Source organism: Orycteropus afer, unplaced genomic scaffold (genome assembly GCF_000298275.1).
Source record: "Orycteropus afer afer isolate SDZICR_OR568_19922 unplaced genomic scaffold, OryAfe1.0 scaffold00149, whole genome shotgun sequence".
Classification (NCBI taxonomy): Eukaryota; Metazoa; Chordata; class Mammalia; order Tubulidentata; family Orycteropodidae; genus Orycteropus; species Orycteropus afer.
The window spans coordinates 2,114,740-2,132,230 of record NW_006921736.1 but is presented as its reverse complement, the minus strand read 5'-3'; positions in this window follow the sequence as shown (position 1 = coordinate 2,132,230).

The following is a 17,491-nucleotide window of genomic DNA, read 5'->3' as shown; positions in this document are numbered from 1 at the left end:
ATTTTGGTCAATGACATGAGACAAAGTATATGTGAACTGCTGTATGAAAAGTGAATTTACTCTGTAAATCTTCACCCAAATCCTAATAAAAAAAAAAATACATAAATGAAATAAGCAAGTTATGAATAAAAAAGGGAAAAAGAAAGCCCGATTGGACCCTAGTTCTGCTCTGACACTCACAGGGTCATCATGAATTGGAATTAGTTCATCAGCAACTGGTTTTAGTGTCTCTTTTAATTGGGTTATAATCCAGTCTCAGAGTCACAGAGCACCAATGCTGACTTTTGGACTGTTTCTACTTAATGAGTAATTGGCCAGATGTTTAAATTAATTAACCAAAATTTCCTATTATTTTGGAATCATACAGACATCACTAAACTTCTTGATTAGGACATCTTCATCAGTAATTACATCTACAACATTCTATTGGAAGGAAAAATATTGTAAATATTAACCAATTCATAGTCACTTAGAGCTCTTGGCTAACTATTACATATTTCAGAGCACGGAGTAGCCATAAAATTCCTCTCTTTTCCCAATACTGTTGTTGTTGTTTGGTACTGTCAAGTCAAACCCGACTCATAGTGACCCCTCCTTGGGTTTCCAAGGCAGTATCACTACGGAAGTAGATTGCCCCATCTTCCTTCCAAGGAGTACATGGATTTTATTATTGAAGAATTATATGTCATTCTCAAGTGAATAAATAAGTCCAAGTGGTAAAATTTCTATGTGTATATTTTAATATAATAAAATAACATGGGTGTATGTATTAGCAGTTTATCTATCACATTTTTGTTTTTGACATTCACATATGTATATAATAAGATCCCACATGTGCTCTGTCATGGCAGGTATAGAGCAGGTATTATCTCCATTCCTTACTTAAGCCTATAGGGTGCAGATTTCATCAACAAGAATCCCCATTTTATGGATGACTGAGGGAGAGTTACTGGCTTGCCTACACTTCAACTAATATATGTAGTAACAGAGCTGAAATATGAACTGATTTGTCTAGTACATGAAGCTGCCACTATCCCTATGGCCTCCTTAGGCCAAAAGTCACCAGTGACACAGACAGTGAGGTCAGGTAAAAGATCTGCAAGCAAATCAAATCTTTCCCCAATTCCACACACACACACACACACACACACACACACACAAAATGTATGTAGATGTTACATAAAAGGTAAATACCCTGTTCCAGAAATCATTTTAAGTGCGTTGTAAGTATTAACTTGATTAATTATTATGTTTAAATGAATAATATGACCCCCTTTGAGGGGACAATTGAATTCCATTAAAGAACAGCCTAGACCAGGAATAGTCAACATATTTCCTATCAAAATTAAACAAGAAAGGCCCAGTAAAACATGTAGCACAGTATGTGACACATAGTAGATAATGGATGATGATTAGTTTAATGGTCACTGTGGTTGCTTTTGTTAATTCATCTTATCTGATAACTGAATGATTGGAGCACTGGGCTTAAACGGATTCAGGGGCTGAATCTAGGCTAAAATACAGAATGCTAAGTGATTAGCAATGTGTGTAATGGTATCACCATAGGAAGTATGGGCTATGTGTCAGAAATTTGCCATCACTGGCCATGGGGATATTTTTGGAATAGAAGATGGGATTTAGTTTAATGATAAGAGGAATGTGAAAGGGAGATTTCAGGTCTCATTATATAAGCAATTTGCACCTAACATGTTACTGGGTATGGGTCTAGAAAGTTTTATTTGAAAGATAGCAAATTTCATATTCTAACAAAAGACACTGTTGCAAATGATCAAACCACTTACCAGAAAGGTCAGCCCACTGTACAATACCCTAGATAATTTATAAAGTCTCAACATGATAAATGCCAAAAAATCTTATCAAAAAGTTAAATTGCAGTTGGAGAGAATTCTTTTGCAGTGTGAATGATTTATAATTTCATTTTAAGTAACAGAAAATCTACACTTAGTCTAATAAATGCAGATTTATCCTAGGCTGCTGCTTCCATGCCAAGAGCATGAAAAGGGTCTCTAAAGACTAAAAGAAAAAAAAAAAAAAAATCAGGATACAATAGCCCTGCAAAAAATACTTGAAAATGAGATGCTGTTAATTTAATAAGGAAGAAAGCATGCTCTCAGCCAGATCTCTTAGCACAGCAAAATGAAGAAAAAGGCATTACTTAATCACAGTACTCAAAATGATTGCATGATAGGTTGTTGTTGGTTGCTTTTGAGTTGGCTCGGACTCATGGGGATCCAATGTCTGCTAGAGTAGAACTCTGCTCCACAGGATTATCAATGGCTGATCTTTCAGAAGTAGATTGCAAGGCCTTTCTCCTGAGCCAACTCTGATGAACTTGAACCACCAACCTTTAGGTTAGCAGCTGAGCATGTTAACTGTTTTCACCACCCAGAGACTCCAGTGTGTGATTTTTTTTTTTTTTTTCTCCCTAGTTGCCATTGAGTCAGTTCCAACCATGGCAATACTATGTGTGCAAAGTAGAAATGTTCCATAAAGTTTTCAAGGCTGTGACCTTTTGGAAGTGGATCATCAGGTCCTTCTTATGAGGTGGCTCTGGGTGGATTTGAACCATCAAGCTTTTAATTAGTAGTTGGGTGCTTAACCATTTGTACCATCCAAGGATACCTACTGAATGATCAATGATCAAGCTAAATGCCCAGGAACCAGTTGCTTGTTAATGCAAAATAATGCCCCTCAACATCAATTTGTTTTGCACTTTAAACTCAAGAGTCCCTTGCTGAGATTTCTAATAGTAGTACTTGGTCATAATGGAAATAGCCAGGAATACTTGACTAAGAGTTGGTATACAACCTAAGCTTTCCTCTCAGCTTTAAAATTAGCATCCGCATTTTGTAGTGCTTTATACAATGAGGATAACAGTACCAACTACACAGGACTGTGGCACATATCAAATGATGTCCCATGAGAAACATCCCATATTGGGGCTGGCAGACAGCAGGTCCTTGGTAAATGGAGCCACTTCAGCAGCCAGCAAAAATCCCAACTTGCCCTCCCTAGTTATGACCTCATACACACTTTGAACAAATGATGGTGAACAAATCAATGAATTCTTTAGCACTTTTTTTATGGGTAAAATGGAAAGATGTTCTTCCTCAAAAAGATGTCCTAATTCATTTAATCATGAGAATTAAATGAAACAGCAAATATTTAGGACCATTCATTCATCCAGCAATTATTATTATTTTTTTTTATTTTAATTTTTATTGTGGTTTAGGTGAAAGTTTACAGAGCAAATTCATTTTCCATACAGCAGTTTACACACACTTTGTCTCATGACATTGACTGCAATCCCCCACAATGCAACAGCTCTCTTCCCATTTCCTCCCTATACTTACCTCTTTTCTGTGTCCTTTCCTATGCATTCCTGTCCCCTGAGCTATCTCCCAGTGCAAATACTGCCTTTGTGTTCTCCCATGATTGATCGTTCAAGGAGTGTATCTGATGTAAATGGTCATCCTACATGCCTATCTATTGTTTGGCTGGAAGCCATAGGACTGAGTTCAATTCTAGATCTGAAGGAGTACTAGGGGCCATGATCTCGGGGTATCACCAGGCCCTACCAGACCAGTAAACCTGGTCTTTTTTTTTTTTTTATGGTTTTGAGTTTAGTTCCACATTGTTCTCATACTCTATCCAGGATCTCCTGCACTGATCCCATTCTGCATGGTTGACAGTGGTAGCTGGATACTATCTAGTTCTTCTGGTGTCATGATCTTACAGGCTGAAGTTCCTGTGGTCAACTAGTCCCTTGGACTAATTGCTTCCATGCTTATTTGCTTTTTTGCATTCTTCTTTGCTCTGGATGAGGAGAGACCCAACATTGTATCTAGATGGCCACTTGTAAGCTTTTAAGACCCCAGCTGCTACTCACCAAAGTAGGATGTAGAAGAATGTTTTTATTTGGCTTGCACCTTGTGCTAAACACTGTGCCAGCCATTTCCAGGTCACTAGGTTCCCTATTCTCAAAGAGTTTACAAGGAGAAGTTTACAGTGAGAAAACAAACAGTTAAAATAAAGTGCCATCGGTATTATTATTGAGGAAGTACAGTTCTCTGCACCTAGTAGGTTGTCAGTAAACCTTGTTAAACATTAAATTTGTTGAATGTTAAAAAATAAAAATTATTATGCTCAGGTTTCGCGTTGTTGTTGTTGTTGTTATGTGCCATTGAGTCAGACCCGACTCATAGCGACCCCTCCTTGGGTTTCCGAGGCAGTATCACTAAGGAAATAGATTGCCCCATCTTCCTTCCGAGGAGTGGCTGGTGGGTTTGAACCGCCAGCCTTCTGGTTAGCAGTAAGTGCCTTAGCCACTATGCTACCAGAGCTCCCAGGTTTCGCGTTAGAGATATGTAATTTCCTTTAATATAGTGTCTAGACGTTTTAATCAAGAGTAGTGGCAGACTTCGCCTTTTTTTGCAGAAACATAACAACAATTCAAAAGGACGAAAGGCATCACACAGCTCAGAGTCTGACAGAGTATGACTGCTGCACCTTTGTTAATCAACAGACATGCTTTCTGTAGAGATTGTAATTGTGGCTACTGAGGCCCTTTTCTTCCATCTTATCTATCTCCATTTAGGATAATCAGTGTACATTGATAAGGCAGACTTTTGATTATAAAACACTAACAAAGTATAAAACTAACATGCTTTTCCTTTCATTAGAATCAGTTGATAGTTTCTGTAACTAGTCCAGTGTCTCTAGACACCAGGCCCACAGTCTACACTCTCCTGTCTTCCTTAAAAAAAAAAAAAAAACATAAAATGGTTGCTAACACCAGAGCTCCTTTTGTCTGCCTTACCTACCTCTAAGTCTTGTTCTGTTCCTTTGGTTGAACAAGCCAACCTTGAGCCTTCTCTACTAGCTAACTTCTCACTTAACCTTGAAAGCCCAACACCAATTTTAGCCCAAAATCTTCTCTGGCCAGAATGTATTGCTTCATACTTTATCATCACATGTTCCTAGGTGGTGTAAACAGCCAACTAGCTCTGCTGCTAATTAAAAGCTGGAGGTTTGAGTCTACCTAGAGGCACCTCAGGAGAGAGGCCTAGTTATCTACTTCCAAAAGAAAACAGCCATTTAAAATGGTACAGACATTCTTCTACTCTGACACACATTGTTGTTGATGTTTTCGTGAGGTGCCATGGAGTCGTGTCTAACTCATAGCAACCCTATGCACAGCAGAACGAAACACTGCCTGGTCCCACTCCAGCTTCATGATTCTTGCTACACTTGAGCCCATCGTCTCAGCCACTATGTCAATCCATCTTGTTTAGGGACTTCCCCTCTTTTGTCGATGCTCTACCTTACCAAGTATGACATCCTTCTCCAGGGCATGGTCCCTTCTGACAACATGACCAAAGTATGTGAGACGAAGTCTGGCCATTCTTGTTTCCAAGGAGCATTCCAGGTACACTTCCTCCAGGATGGATCTGTTAGTTCTTTTGGCAGTCCATGGTACTTTCAGCATTCTTTACCAGCACCATAACTCAAAAGCATCAACTCTTCTTCAGTCTTATTCATTGTCCAGCTCTCACATGCATACAAGGCAATTGAAAATATCACGGCTTGTGTTAGGTGCACCTTAGTCCTCAAGGAGACATCCTTCCTCCTCAGCACTTGAAAGAGGTCCCTTGCAGCCAACTTGCCCAGTGCTATATGTCATCTAATGTCCTGACTGCTGCTTCCATTGGCATCGATTATAGAACCAAGCAATGCGAAGTCTTTGACAACTTCAATCTTTTCTCCATTTATCGTGATGCCGCTTATAGGTCCAGTTGTGAGGATTTTTGTTTTCTTTATATTGAGATGTAATCCATACTACAGACTGTATTCTTCAGTCTTCATAAGTAAGTGCCTCAAGTCATCCCACTTTAAGCAAGCAAAGTTGTATCATCAGCATATCATAGGTTGTTAATGATTCTTCCTTCATTCTCAATGCCATGTTCTTCTTCATATATTCCAGCTTCTCAGATTATTTGCTTGGCATACAGATTGAATAAGTATGGTGAAAGGATACAACCCTGACACATTCTTTTCTTGATTTTAAACCATTCAGTGTCCCCTTGTTCTGTTCGAATGACAGCCTCCTGGTCAATGTACAGGTTCCTCATGAGCACAATCAAGTGTTCTGGAATTCCCATTCTTCTCAATGTCATCCACAATTTGTTATGAACTACACAATCAAATGCCTTTGCATACTCAATAAAACACAAGTAAACATCTTTCTGGTATTCTTTGCTTTGAGCCAGGATCCATCTGACAGTAGCTATGATACCCATTGTTACACGTCCTCTTCTGAATCCAGCTTGCACCTCTGGAAGTTCTCTGTCAATATACTACTGCAACTCTTTTTGAATTATCTTCAGTAAGATCTTACTTGTGTGTGATATTAATAATATTGTTTGATAATTTCCACATTCTGTGGGATCACTTTTCTTTGGAATGGGTACAAATATGTATCTCTTCCAGTCAGTTGGCCAGGTATCTATTTTCCAAATCTCTTGGTATAACTGAGTGAGTGCCTTCAGTGGGGCATCCATTTGTTGAAACATCTCAATGGGTATTCCATCAATTCCTGAACCCTTGTTCTTCACCAGTTTGTTCAGTGCAGCTTTGACTTCTTCCTGCAGTACCATTAGTTCTTGATCATACAGCACCTGCTGAAATGAATAAAGATCTACCAGTTCTTTTTGGTACAGTGACTCTGTGTATTACTTCCATCTTCTTTGGATGTTTCCTGCATCATTCAATATTTTGCCCATAGAATCTTTCAATATTCCAACTCAAGGCTTAAATTTGTTCCTCGGTTCTTTCACCTTGAGAAATGCCAAACGTGTTCTTCCCTTTTGGTTTTCTAACTCCAAGTCTTTGCACATTTCATTATAGTAATTGGCTTTGCCTGCTTGAGCTGCTCTTTGAAATCTTCTCTTCAGCTCTTTTATCTTGTCTTTTCTTCCATTTGCTTTAGCTACTCTTTGCTCAAGGGCAAGTTTCAGAGTCTCTTCTGTCATCCATTTTGGTCTTTCTTTCTTTTCTCATCTTTTTAGGGACCTCTTGCTTTCTTCATGGATGATGTTCTTGATGTCATCCCACAATTCTTCTGGTTTTCGGTCATTGGTGTTCAGTGCATCAAATCGATTCTTTAGGTGGTCTCTAAATTCAGGAGGGATATATTCCAGATCATATTTTGGCTTTCGTGGGCTTGTTTTAACTGTCTTTAACTTCAAGTTGAACTTGCATTTGGGCAGTTGATGGTCTGTTCCACAATCAGCTCCTGGCCTGGTTTTGACTAAAGATACTGAGCTTTTTCCATTGCCTCTTACCACAGATGTAGTCAATCTGATTCCAGTGTATTCCATCTGGCGAAGTCCACGTGTACTGCCACCATTTGTGTTGTTGACAAAAGGTATTTGCAATGAATAAGTCATTGGTCTTGCAAAATTCTATCATGCAATTTCCAGCATCATTTCTGTCACCAAGGCCAAATTTTCCAACTACTGGTGATTCTCCTCTGTTTCCAACTTTTGCATTCCAGCCACCAGTGATGATTAACACATCCTGATTGCATGTTCAGTCAATTTCAGACTGCAGAAGTTGATACAAATCTTCAATTTCCTTATCTTTGGCTTTGGTAGTTGGTGCATAAATTTGAATACTAGTCATATTAACTGGTCTTCCTTATGTTGTTGTTGTTATGTGCCGTCGAGTCGGCCCCGACTCATAGCGACCCCTCCTTGGGTTTCCGAGGCAGTATCACTACGGAAGTAGGATTGCCCAACCTTCCTTCCGAGGAGTGGCTGGTGGGTTTGAACCACCAGCCTTCTGGTTAGCAGTCAAGTGCCTTAGCCACTATGCTACCAGAGCTCCTGGTCTTCCTTATAGGCGTATGGATATTATCCTGTCACTGACAGCATTGTACTTCAGGACAGATCATGAAACATGATGATGAACACCATGCCTTATCTCTTCAAATTGTCATTCCCAGCATAGCAGACCACATGGTGGTCTGATTCAAAATGGTCAAAACCAGTCCATTTCAGCTCACTGATGCCTAGGATATCAATCTTTATGCCTTCCGTTTCATTTTTGACAACTTCCAATTTTCCTAGATCCATGCTTTGTACATTCCATGTTCCAATTATTAATGGATGTTTGCAGCTCTTTCTCCTCAATTTGAGTCGTGGCAGGTCAGCAAATGGAGATCTCGAAAGCTTTACCTTATCCATATCATTAAGGCTGGTTCTACTCTGATGATGCAGCTCTTTCCTTGTCCTATTTTGAGAGCCTTCCAACATAAGTTGCTTCTCCTCCTGCACTGTATCAAACAATGTTTCCAGGCTATTCATAAAGTTGCACAGTAATGTATCAGACAGTGTTTCTCTGCTACTCATAAAGTTTTCCCTGGCTAATTCTTTGAGAAGTGGATGGCCTCCTCCTTCTCCCTAGTCTGTGTCAGTCTGAAGCTGTTGAAACCTGTGCACCATGTGCAACCCTACTGGGTTTGAGAGACCAGTGGCACAGCCTCAAGCCTCACAGCAACACACCACCACAATAGGACAAACTGACAGACAAGTTTGTTTCCCTTAGCTGCTCAAAACCTCTCTATCCTCCCCACCCTCCCCTTACATCAATCCCTGCTTCTTTCCCACCACTTGGGAGGGGCATGGCCTGGCTCCCCAGTCATACCTGGATCCCTGCCTCTGCTACCTCACTCTGTCATAGTCCCTGCCCTGGCTTTTTCTCTGCTTTCCCACTGCTTGGGAGGGCCGTGTCCTGGGTTCCCAGCCTTACCTGGATCTCTGCCTCTGCTTCCTCATTCTATCCTGGTCCCCCTCACACATCCCCCTGGCTTTTTCTTTGCTTTCCTGTCACTTGGGAGGGCCATGGCCTGGGTCCCCAGCCTTACCCAGATCCCTGCCTCTGCTTTCTTGCTCTGTCCTGGTACCCCTCTGGCTTTTTCTCTGCTTTCTCCAGCTTTCCTGTCGTTTGGGAAGGCTGTGGTCTGGGTCTCCGGCCTTACTTGCATCCCTGCCTCTGCTTCCTCACTCTGTCCTGCCCCACCCCCCAGCTTTTTCTCTGCTTTCCCTGGCTTTCCTGCCTCTTGTTAGGGCCATGGCCTGGGTCCCTGGCCTTACCTGGATCCCTGCCTCTGCTTCCTTGCTCTGACACACATAGGGTCACCATAAAGTAGAAACATCACTGATGGCAATTGGTTTTATGATCACATATCATTATGTTCTTTTAGAGCATGAATCACAAACTGCCTTGAGTCTTAGAAAGGAATGAAGAGGGAGATAAAAAATTAATACAAAGAAAGTATTGCAACTCTCAGAAGTGGATAGAACTGTTGAAAGCTGTGCTATCTAAATTATAATATAAGCATTTATTCTTCTTTCTTGATGAAAAGAATTTGGGGGCATGCATTTCTTTGGACAGCAAAAAGATTCTGAAGATGGTCAGCCAATTACCCCCATCAGGGATGGATAAAGACTCTCAATTTGCATGTTAGTGTGTTTATAAGTGGATAGACAAAAAAAAAAAAAAAAAACCTCACTGCCATGGAGTCAAATACTGACTCATAGCAGCCCTCATTGGGTTTCCAAGGCTGTAAATTTTTATGCAAGTAGATCGCCCCATCTTCCTTCTATGGAGCAGCTCTTGAGTTTGAACCACTGACTTTATGGTTAGCAGCCAAATGCCTTATCAGCTATGCCACCAGAGCTCTTTAGTGGATAGGCAGTGCTTATGAAAGACTGAGAAAGATTCTGAAATCATATCCAGACTCTGAGTGAACAATCATTATGATTGATTAGTTAGGCCTGTGATAAATAGAAGGTTGGAGATTGATGGCATGCAAGCCATAAATTTTTTCTTCCTTCTAAACAATCCTTGGAGCAGCTGTCAAAAATGTTGCCCTACAAATGTTCACTCAGTGACCTAGTTTCTCAAGTGAATGTCCAGTACATGGCATCTTGCATTTTCATCAGATGTAAGAAGCTATAAACACAATTCAATTCAATAAGGCCTCACCTGGGAATCTTCCAAATATCACGTTCCCATGTCTTATAACTGATACTTTTATTTCAGAGCAGAGGGGTTATTTACTTATTTTGCTGTCACATACTTTGGAATTCTAAGGTCTTTTAAAGACTGGTCTCTAGTCACAATTTCTTCCTAAACCAATGGCAAATTTTCTTACCCACAGCACACTGAGGAGGTAAAATATCCAATTCATACCTGTTTCCACTTCCCAGTGGAAAAAAATATTTAGGAAATAAATACTTGGAAAGAAACATTTATGAATCACTAATTGTTTTTATAAAATAAGACGAGCTTATTAACATGTTTTTATAAGAAGTCCTGTACACATCAAACTAAACAAGAACTATTACTTACCTTATGATATGTTATTACGTAAGTATTACCATATAAGCAAATTTTAGCAAATATATATCTTTTTTTAGCAAGAAGGATATAGATGAATCATTTCTGAAACACAACACAGGAATGTCTTAAGTCTAGTTTTCAGCAATTTAAAATTCAAACTTTGCAAATGCGCATCATTACACACTATAGGGTTAAACCAAACAGCCCACAGCAAACTTAATTGATAATGACGAAACTAAACCAACACTAATTTATAATTAAAAAGCAAGAGCCACACCAATTGAAAATCACTAACAACTCAAGAACAACACTCATGATACACTGATAACAAATTATAATTCCCCAAATTGCACGAATTCTAATTATTTGCACGCAGGCGCTTTGCGATGTTTCTAAGAACCGGCAGCCAGTTTTCTTAGTAGAATATTGAATTAAGGAGTCTTAGTATACCTTAGCTAATGCTATAGTCAGTACAATGATAACTCAATTGGTGTATTAATAAATAACCTTTATTCATACACAAAATGAATACACATGAAATCTTAAATCATTCACCCTAAAGAAAAACAACAACAACAAAAATTACTTGAGTTTCAAGATCAATTTATAATTCACTAGCGGGCTGCTGAATAGATTTTGAGACGTTTAATAAAGTATTAAATTAACATTTTATAGAGGGATCACTATGCAGTCAAATGTTTCCCTTCCATGTTATTACATTTACATAAAACTATTTCTCCCATATCTTAATCTAAAGGAAAATTTAATTGACTTTTAGCTAAGATTCAAACAATACCTCTGAAGAGGCCATTCGCTTCATTTTATAAAAGCTCTCAGCAACCAGAGCCCTGGGGATACTGGTTAGCTGCATAAAGAAGGCTCTGAGACCCAACATTTTAACATTTTCTTCAGGATAGGACTAAACCAGGGATGTAATTTTAAAGCAGGCCAAAACAGATATGCATAGAACTCCTTCTTCTGTTCCCAATGCCCTCACCTTTCCTATCCTCCATGCATAAATGAATTTGATAAATACATTAGGAATCATATAATTTTGGAGCTAGGAGATAATCTTGTCTGAGGTTTTCCACTGACAGCCTGCAGGCAGGATGTAGCCCTTAGACAAGTTTTGTTTGGCCCACTAGATAGTTAAAAGACAAGAAAATTCTACCTTTCTAGAATCCCTTGAAATATCCAATGATCTGGTGACATTGAGCCCCTTTCTGCTAGAGCCAGAGCTATATTGTGCTCTCTAGACATGCATATGTTCTTTGCCACAATCTTTCACATTCCCTGATGTCTAGCCCCCAGGTTGCATCAATCATTTTTGTTACTTGCTCGAGTGAGTGTTGCATGAAAGCTCTTGCTTTGTCCACCCAAGACATCATCTAGAGATTTTCAAAGTTTAAAATATGTAAAGGTAATTTTGTACTCAATCTTGAGCTATCAAATGGATAAAATTGATGAATGAGCTCCTTTGGGAGTTGAAAAATTCATTATCTGGTAGAAAATATTTTACTACTTATAGAACACATGGATCACCTCCTTGGAGCTACTACATTCAATATAAAAATTGATTCCTTCCAATCCTCACATCCGGAAACTTGCAAATTTGCAATTTGACAACTTAAGTGAGGTCCTGAAAAGCAAGTCTACTGACTTGCCCAGGTACACTTTCTTTATTACTATTTAAAAAAAGGCTTCACGTTGTGTTTTTCTGCTGATATTTGCATTTTAAACGGATATAAAGTTCTTGCTAAGCTAAAGCTCAGTTGATCAACAAATATATATTGAATAAATAAATTAAAAAAACAAACAAACTGTTGCCATTGAGTTGATTCTGACTCATCACCAGCCCATTTGTTACAAATTAGAGCTATTTTATAGGGTTTTCTTGGTTGTAGTCTTTATGGAAGCAACTCACCAGGACTTTATTCTTCAGTGTTGCTGGATGGGACCACCAGTCTTTAGGTTAGCAATCAAGTATATATCATTCTATATATACAGAATTGTATTGTTGTTGTTGCTAGATGCTATCAAATTGATTTCAACTCATAACAAACCCATGTGATAGAGCAGAACTGCTCCATAGAGTTTTCTAGGCTGTAATCATTATGAGAGTAGATTGCCAGGCCTTTTTCTCATGGAGCCTCTGGGTGGGTTTGCACTGCCGACTTTCTGGTTATTGAGCAGGAAGTATGACTTGCCACACTGCTGACTTTAATCCGGAATGTGCTATTAATTTCAACAGCACTAAACTGAAGTGCCTGCCCATACTCTGGATTTTATGGTAGTTCATCTAAATCTGGGAGCTGAACTTCTATAATCACTTCAAAGCATTCAACCCAATTAGTCCATTCTCCATACACGTGATTGAGAAATCAAGAAAATTCTTTGGATGCATACAGATTCAGTTAGCTTGGATTTATTCTTGGGTGAAATGGAAGCATGCCTTGAAGGAAAGATGTATATAACAAATAAATCTTTATGGAAGCAGACTGCCACATCTTTCTCTGGCTGGTGCACTGGAATTGCTGACCTTCAGGTTAGCAGCCAAGAACTAAACAAGTGAGCCACCAGGGTTCCTTAGTAAAGATGCAATAAAGGTAAAAAGAAGTAATTGCATCTGTAGAACAATGGCCACAGGTGAGAATTTGGGGTTCTGTGGCAGGACATCTTCCTCTCACCTAGATCCAGGGTCACTGTAACTTGACTCTGTCCTTGTAAGGAGAAAGGATCTGCTTGATAAATTAGCAGACTGCTCAGATTTCCTATCTATCTTCTGAGAAAAAAAGTTGCTATGATAATGTCATTTCTTTTTTCTTTCTCTGAACCTTTATTACATATACTAGGGGAAGAAGGAAGAAATAAGTAGGGCAAAAGGGTTCCCTAAGTATTCTGAGGACATTATCTTTGTGGAATTAAATTAGTTTATATAAATTGTTAACAAAATAGTTTATCTTCTCTTTACCCCAGTGAAAGAAAAAAATTGCTAGTCTGGTGTTATTTTTCTCTCTACTAGAAGATGAAGTAAAAGGGCTTCTTGTCTTTGCAAATGAAGCTTCCCTTGCAGTCTCTCAAGACCAGGACCATTATATTTTCTAGGCCTATAGGAAAAAGCTCATACTGTGACTGCAAACCTCAGGGACTTAATCTTTGCCTATATTTGTAACTATAGTCTTTGGATTATTTGATTAATAGAATAGCTACGAAATTACAGAAGAGAGTCAAATATCTAAGCAAAACTATTGCATTGATATACACATACATACATATGTTATACTGACAATTTAATGTTTATATGACTCTCCATTTGAGATATCTCCAGATGATGTACACACACTCACACATACACACAGAAATACATGTACCCCCACGTATGCACACACAAACATTCACATACAAATAGTCTCAAATAAGGGAAAGTTTAAGATTCCACCCAAACATTCTTCTTCCCTTAATAATTTAACAAGTACTTTTTGAGCACTTAACCTGTTGACATTGAGTCAATTCTGACTCATAACGACCCTACAGGGCAGAGTAGAACTTCTCAATAGAGTTTCCAAGTCTTTAATCCTTACAGGAGCAGATAGCCCAGGGCTTTCTCCTGCAAAGCAGCTGATGAGTTCAAACCACTGACCTTTCATTAAGGCAATGAGCACTTAAACACTGTGCCAACACCTACTATAAGTATATCTAGTATACTACATGTATATGCTAGTATATTTAGTATGCTGCCATATTAGATTTGAGAGAGAAAATAAATAAATAAATAGCACAGGATTCCAGAAGTATCTTTGCTAACATTGAGAAATAGATTACCCAATAAGTAAGCAAAAGTTTAGCAAATCATCCGAGAAGCTAGACTATATTAAGAACACAGCATCATGACTGGAGGAAGAACAGTTAACAACCTGCGATACACAGATGACACAACTTTGCTTGCTGAAAGTGAAGATGACTTAAAGCACTTACTGATGAAGATGTTTAGTATAGATTACACCTCAACATAAAGAAAACAAACATCATCACAACTGGACCAATTAAGAAATTACAATCTATGGAGAAAAGACCAAAGTTGTCAAAGATTTCATTTTACTTGGATCCACAGTTAACACTCATGAAAGCAGCAGTTAAGAAATCAGTTGTCATATTACACTGGGAAAATTTGCTGCAAAAGTATTGAAGAGCAAAGAGGTCACTCTGAAGACTAAGATGCACCTAACCCAAGCTATGGTATTTTCAACTGCCTCATATGCATGTGAATGCTAAGGAAGACCAAAGAATAATTGATATCTGAATTGTGTTGTTGGTGGAAAATACCATGGACTGCCAGAGGAACGAACAAATCTGTCCTGAAAAAAGTACAGCCAGAATGCACCTTAGAAGCGAGAATGGCCAGACTTTGTCTCACCAACTTTGGCCATATTGTCAGATGGGATCAGTCCCTGGAGAGGGATATTATGCTTGGTAAAGTAGAGGGTCACCAAAAAAAAGATGGGGGGAACAAAAAACCCTCAATAAGAAGCATTGATAGTGACTGCAACAATGGGCTTTAGTGTAGCAGCAATTGTGAGGATGGTACTAGACTGGGAAGTGTTTAGTTCTGCTGTTCATAGAGTTGTTATGAGTCAGAGCCAACTTGACAACACCTAACAACAAGAACTTGTGCTTACTTACTAATATGTAGTAAACAATTTCACATGGGTTTCACTACACGTTTGATGTGGTGACCATGTTTACCTTGCTTACTCATATTCCATCCCTATCAGCGATTGTACTTTTGAAAATAAGGCTCTGATTCTGGAGGAAGTTGCAGTGGGATTGGAAGAGAGATAGATGTCAACCATACTTAGAAGCAGAACTTGTGATGTGGTGAAAAACTGTGAAAATTTTCACTACAGATTAGTAAGTAAGCCTGTGCTTACTTTGCTTATTGGGTAATTCAATGCTGCCCAAGCTTCCCAAATTAAAAGATATTAATAGGCACTATAGATGATGCCCAAATAAAAAATATTTAGAAAATTTTAGTTAAACAAAATCAGGTTTCTTGCATGCATTTTTTTCCAGACCTCTCATACATTATAAGCATTGAAAATCTCTGAAAGAACATACCATGTGGAGCTTCCCCAACACTCTTCTCCAAGGAGTACAGTGTTTTGTTAACTATAATTTGAGAAATGCTGAATTAGACATTTTATTGGATTGAGGCTTTCAGAAGAAAAATGTGCCTCATGATATTTTCTTACCTGTATTTCCTTCCCTTTTCTTAAACTGGAAACACTGTTTGATATACAGACAGGACTTTTGAGGAATGATAGAAGATTGGTGACTGTACTGTGATGTGCAGGAAGTACCTCAGGTACTCATCTGTAATCAGGAAGAGGGTGACCCTGGCAGAGTGTAGAATGCTGTTGTTGTTGTCAGGTACTGTCAAGTCAGTATCAACTCATAGCGCCCCTATGTACAACAGAATGAAATACTGCCCAGTCCTGTGCCAACCACACAGTTGTTGCTATGCTTGAGCCCACTGTTGCAACCACTGTGTCAATCCATCTCATTAAGGGTTTTCCTCTTCTTCACTGACCTTCTACTTTACCCAACATGACATCCTCCAGGGATTTCCTAGCAACATGACCAAAGTACAAGAGATGAAGTCTCACCATCCTCACTTCTAAGGAGCATTCCAGTTGTAATTCTTACAAGACAGACTTGTTTGTTCTTCTGGCAGTCCATAAAATATTCAATATTCTTTGCCAACACCATAATTCAAGGACTGGTCCTTAGGTATCTCTGATTAAGTCAGTGGTTCTCAATGAGTAGTCTTAGACCAGATACAGCAGTAATCCTGACCTATGAGCTTGTAAAAAACACAAATTCTCTGGTGCCAACCCAACCTACTGAATCAGAATATCTGAGTAAAATATAGAAAGTCCCCAGGTTACAAATGAGATTCTTTCCTAAGTGTGTCTTTACATTGAATTTTTAGGTGAGTATGAACAGGTGCATGTGGTTCTTATCTAGTCTTGTGTTAGTGCAGGAAAAGGAGCTCTGGGGCAAAGTGCCACTGTCTGCTCATATGCCACTGGACTGATGGCAGACAGTGGCCAATACCCTCCTAGCCTATACTCAGCTTTTCTGCACAACCAGTAAACAGGGACACACGTTTATACTGCTAGTCACTGTCCTTTCCACCTGGAAAGAAGTGACCAGCATAGCATGTCCACCACACTCACCTGGATATATTTAAACAAAACAAAACAAAAAAAAAAATCAGGACAAAGCAAACATATAATAAGTAAATAAATAAAACAATACCTTAATGTCTTGGAAACAACATACAATACCAAATTATATAAAGAAACAGGACAAGATGGCTCAAGTAAGTGAAAAAAAATTAATAATAAATAAAGGGCCAGAAAACCTTCACTAGGAAGAAATGGGAATAGAACTGCCTGATAAGGAATTAAAAATATTTATATATAGAATACTTCAAGAGATCAAGAAAAATAGGCAAAACCAAGGACAATGTAGACAGAACTCAAGAAGAATTCAGAAAAACAATACAAGAACAAAATGACAACACAAATAGACATTTAGAAACCATAAGAAAACAGCAACCAGAAAACCAGAAATTTAACAATAAAATTTCAGAAATAGATAACTTAATGGAAGCACACAGGTGTAGAGTTGAAGCAATGGAAGATAGAATCAGTAAAAAAAAGAGGACAAATTCCTGACACTAATTTGTTTGAGGAATAAGCAGAAAAAAACAATGAAGAAACTTGAAGAAGGCCTATGAGTTATGTGTGTTACTATCAAGAGGAATAATTTATGCATGATCACAATTCCAGAACAGGAAAAGACAAAAAAAGAAAGAAAGAAAAGAAAAGAAAGAAAGAAAAGAAAAGAAAGAATTTTTGAAGATTTGTTGCCAGACAACTTTCCTCATGAAAGACAAGAAGACACACTTTAGAAAATAAATAAATAAGGTAAAAATCAAAGGATGACAAAAAGAGAAGATATCATCCAAGAAACTCAATGAACCCCATACAGGATAGAT